Here is a 5,179-nt window from a genome sequence, read left to right as displayed (position 1 = left end):
GTACAGGGCAGAAGCTGAGATATCGGGGGGGAAAGTGCCATATCTATGGTCAGTGAAGTATTAAATAATGACATATTGGGAACAGGTATCGGATTATGAGATTATCCACCTAGTATTCTTTGATTTATTTATTTACCTATAACTCAGTCCTATAATTTTTAAAATAACATGTCTGATAAAACATTGTTCATAAGTGAAGTTTTATAAAGATGTGAGTTCATCAAGAGAAACTTGCCCATGTAGATGGTAAAATTTAAACTGTACTGACTCTAAAGAAAGTGGGCAGATTTCCAGGTTTCCCAGCACTCTAAGATTTCAATAAAAACTGCCAATAAAGAAATGAAAGAAGTTGTCTTTTTTTCCTCCCTCCTATGGATGTCAAGCTCATTTTGTAGAACAAAAAGCAGACTGGGATCCTTAATCATTATTATTATTCTAGCACTTAGGTGGATACATGATTAAAATTTTATTTTAATCTGTAGCTCTACTATAGCAAAGCATTTAGATAACTCATTGAGATGCACAACTCTTTCAGGTTGTTCCCAATAACTAGACACAATCATTGTCAATAAAAATGAGGAAGAAGCAAAATTTGGGTTTTGACATGCAAATGAGTACCTTAAGCTCCTCACTCTGCTACAGACTTTGTGTATCTCAGCTGTCACAGCACCAGTTCCTAAAGCAAAGTAGCTGTGTTGTGGCATCTCTTAATATAGGGATGCTAAAGTTAAACAAGGTGTATGATGTGACTATTTGTATGTGACATGCAAAACATTCACACAGGCAATTACTTGAATCTAAAGTATTTAGAAGGACAGGCCCAAGAGCAAAGGAATTATCATGCTAAGTCAGAATCCATGGTCCCCATTGAGTGTAGCAGAAGTAGCCAACAGAATTTTCAAATAAGTTTTAGGAGAATAGGTTTCTCCTTTCTCGGTATTGAAGGTTAGACTCACAGGACATCAGATGCATGGAGGAAAATGATCATCACATTTCAGACTGGATTTCCTGGTGACTCATACTGGTATTTTCTCACATCTTTCGTAGAGGATTTTATTAGACGAGAAACCATTTAATAGACGAGAAAATTGAAATTCAAAGAAGTTAAGAAATTACCCAAGCTTTCAAAGAGACTAAGTGACAGAGAAAGGATTCAAAGTACGTTTGTATTTTTCACCTAGGAATTCCCCAATTTCCTCCTTAAAATCTTCTTTATCAAGAACATTTTTCCTCATCACTTTTTTTTAACTTTAAGCAAGTTCTTATTACACAAAGTTGTCACATAATTTGATATTTCTCTACTTAGTATACAATTATTCATACTCTCCACAGAAAGGCTACTTTTTTACTTTTCATCTGGTAATGGCAAGCACTAAAATCCTGATTTTTAACAGAATAGTAGTAAAAATGCCTCAGTGATTTAAGTTGAAAGCAGTACATTGGTACATGGCCCTTGCACTCAGTTGTCAGGAATGTGCAAATGTCTTTTTATTCAAAAATATAATATAAATTTTCCGTAGGCATGGACAATGACAGTAGTAAACCATTGTATGTTGTCAACTGAAACCAGTAACTGATGGTTACAGTGATTTTCTTAAATATCAGCCAGGCTTTTCTTCAGTCATTTCCTTCAACTGGCTTCTCTGAAGTTATTGTTGAGGAGCACTGCCTTGAGCTTCCTCTCACAGTTCATTAATAATGGTAAAGGGCTGGGGCTCCTGGGTGGTTCAGTTGATTAAGCGGCTGCCTTCTGCTTACGTCATGATCCCAGGGTCCTGGGATTGAGCCCAGTGAGGCTCCCTGCTCAATGGGGAGCCAGCTTCTCCCTCTCTTCCCCACTCCTGCTCTATCTCTATATCTCTGTCTCTCTGTCTCTCTCTCTCAAATATATAAATAAAATCTTTAAAAAAAATAATGGGGGGTGGGGGGATGGGTTAGCCCAGTGATGGGTATTAAAGAGGGCACGTACTGCATGGAGCACGGGTGTTATACGCAAACAATGAATCATGCAACACTACATCAAAAACTAATGATGTAGTGTATGGTGATTAACATAACATAATAAAATTTTTAAAAAAAGTAAGGGAGTGTTACACCCAAGAAAGAGACAGTAGCCTTGGAGAAGAGGACAGGGGAAAGGGGATGTAGACATTGAGAGTGTTCTGGTGGTGAAGTCACAGGTGGTTATTATACTTTTATGTTTCACAATTAACATATAGGCTACTTAAAATAGTATGTGTATATTTAAATATATAAAGGAGGTTGAAAAATAATAAACTTGAAGGACAGTTCATCTGTAACAAATTATTATTAATACATTCACAGGCAAGTAATTGTATTCTAAATTAATAATGGCTTTTATAAATCAATAAGACAAAATGTGTAACAGTGGAAGGTTATATAATAATTTTAGATAAATTTTATAGAAGTAAACATTAGTGTTTATGCAGATTAAAATAAGGAGATACCATTTCAAACCCATCAGAGTTGCAAATATTTAAAAGGCTGATAAAATATCAAGCCTTGGTGAGTATTTGGGATGATAGGGATTATCTTACCCTGATGGCAGAGCAATAAACTGGTATAGTCATCTTAGAAATTTACCAAAATCAAAGTAAAAATGTCCAGATTTTATGACAGTAAACATATTAGCAATCCTAGATCTGAATGTGTATCTTACAGAAACTTGTGTAAAGGATGTTTATTTCTACAATACCAAGCATAAATAATTGTGGAATATTCATGTAATGGGATGTTATATATATGTTGAAATAAACTAAATTTATGTATTAATAAAGATAGATCTCAAAAGTAATATTAAGAGTAAGTTACAGAAATAAATAAACAACATAAAACATTTATACAAAGATGTAACAAGAACACTGACATGATATTATATATTTTATGGATCTATTCATATTAAATGTATACAAACCAAGAAAGATTTTGTCTATCATGTTTTGGTCATTATATATCTGAGGGAAATAGAGCAAAATTTTAATATTTCTTAAGTGTGGGATGTGGTTCATGCCTCTTTGTTAAATTTCTTAATTTTCTGTGCTTCTAAAAATGTTAAATATATATTTAAGAAACTTTAAAAAAAATAATGGTAAAGCACTATTCTAGGAATCAGAACATGCCACCTCCATACAACCTCCCATTCCACCCATTCCTGGGTCTTTCTCTTCTTTAGGAATTTCAGTGACTACAACTTCTGCTGTAGTTAACAGAGAGGCCATTCCAGTAGCATTCAAGAAAGCAGTTCTTACAATCTTAGTTGGATCCATGATTCCTTTTTCGACCATAGTCACAAAATCTCCAAGCACAGTGTCATAACCAACTTCTGAGGAACTCTGCATAAATTTCTCAACTATCAATGATCCTAACAGTGGTTATTGGAAGAATTTTGAGTGTTCTCTGAATAATTCTATACCAATTTTTTGATCTTCATTAGCTGGAGTTATTGAATCTAAGGCGGGAATGCATCAAAGCAGGGCACAACCCCCTCCCAAAGCAATGCCTTCTTCAACAGCAGCTGGTGGAGCACTGAGGGCATCTGTAACTCTTTCATTCACTTCAACATCACTTGTCCCACCAACCTTCAGCACAGCCACTCCATCTGAGTTTTGCCAGACGTTCATTCAGTTTTTCCTTTTCATATTTTCTAGTTGTGATATATAACTGCTCAATGATTTCTTTGAATACATTTTTCAATTTGAGACTTCTCAATTTTTCCTTTTAAGAGCATGGCGTCATCATTGGTCACAATGACCTCTCCAACTTTTTCTAAGTTGTGAGGTCAGTTCTTCTCCAAACACTGCACCACCAGTAGCAATAGCCATGTCTTTAAGCTGATTCTTTCTATTGTCACCAAGGCCTGGAGCCTGGACTGCGACAACCTGAAGACCAACTTTTAGCCTACTCAAAGTGAGTGTACTCAGAGCTTCTCTGTTAACATTTTCAGCAGTTATGACCAAGGGCTTACAGTGAGCATTGGTAATTTTAAGAGCAGGAATGATGGAACAAACACTAGAAATTTTCTTTTCACTCAGTAGAACATAGGCATCTTGGAGTTCACATTGCTGACCTTTTGATGTATTAATAAAGTATGGAGAAATTGATCAAATTTCATGTCTTCAATAATTTCTAATTCATCATTTAGTATTTTTCCCACCCTTTACTGTGATGACACCCTTTCTTCCAAACTTTGTCATTGCATCAGAAATAATGTTGCCAATTTCTTCGTCTCCATTTACAGAAATCATAGCACCCTGAACAATTTCTTCAGGGGTTGTCACTGAAGGCTGCTTCTTAAGTTCAGCAATTGCAGGATCAACAGGTAATATCACAGCTCTCCTGACTTCCACAGGATGAGCACCTTTGCTAATCTTCTCGAAGCTTTCTTTGGCAATAGAGCGTGCCAGGACAGTAGTGGTAGTGGTGCCATCCCCAGCCTCTTTGAAAGTGTTATTGGCAACATCTTGAACAAGTTCAGCGCCAATATTTTTATATTTATCTTTTAAGTCAGTTGCTTTTGCAATAGTCACACTATCTTTTGTTACTTTAGGACTTCCTCAACTCTGGTCAATAATCACTGTTCTTCCCTTTGCTCCATAGTAAGGGCTACAACATTGGTTAAAAGGTCTGTACCTTGAAGCATTAAGACTCAAGCATCTGCACCAGCTTTTATACCTTTGGTATAGGCCCAAGTGGATGAGGAGCCAGTGTTCTTGACACTGGCATAATTTAGTGAAAGACTGTGAGTAATAGAAGCACTTCTGCAGGGCAGTGACAGGGCATGTGGGCAGTGAGACAGGCCATTGGAGGCGAGGAAAGGACTCTTCCCCATCATCTCTATTTGACTGAAACCTAATTTCTCTATGAAATACCTAGATAAACATCTAATATCTCTATATATTTTCCCATAAAACTGTCCCTAACTTCCTACAAATTAGTTAAGACCTTGATCTTGATATGGGCTCCTCTAATGCAATGGTCAAGAAAATTTTCTTGAGATGTTTATGGTGCAACTCACTAACTTTATTTAAGTAGTGCAGAGACAGGACCTGTGGCCAGAAAGAGATGTACTTTTTGTTGTGTGAGGCTGGTTGTTATATGCTTAGTAATGAAAGGGAAGTTGGGGGCGCCTGGGTGGCTCAGTCATTAAGCGTCTCCCTTC

General features: G+C 36.4%; 1 pseudogene; it reads right to left on the bottom strand.

The window, feature by feature from the left end:
• Window positions 1–3,129: 3,129 nt before the first annotated feature.
• LOC114221553 (60 kDa heat shock protein, mitochondrial pseudogene) lies at window positions 3,130–4,743 on the bottom strand (annotated as a pseudogene).
• Between the last annotated feature and the right edge of the window lie 436 nt (window positions 4,744–5,179).

Source organism: Eumetopias jubatus, unplaced genomic scaffold (assembly GCF_037043125.1).
Source record: "Eumetopias jubatus isolate StellerSeaLion01/CBP00866 unplaced genomic scaffold, mEumJub1_p1.0 scaffold_13, whole genome shotgun sequence".
Lineage (NCBI taxonomy): Eukaryota > Metazoa > Chordata > Mammalia > Carnivora > Otariidae > Eumetopias > Eumetopias jubatus.
Note: the sequence above shows the minus strand (reverse complement) of the source record. Positions and strands in the feature narration are given on the sequence as shown.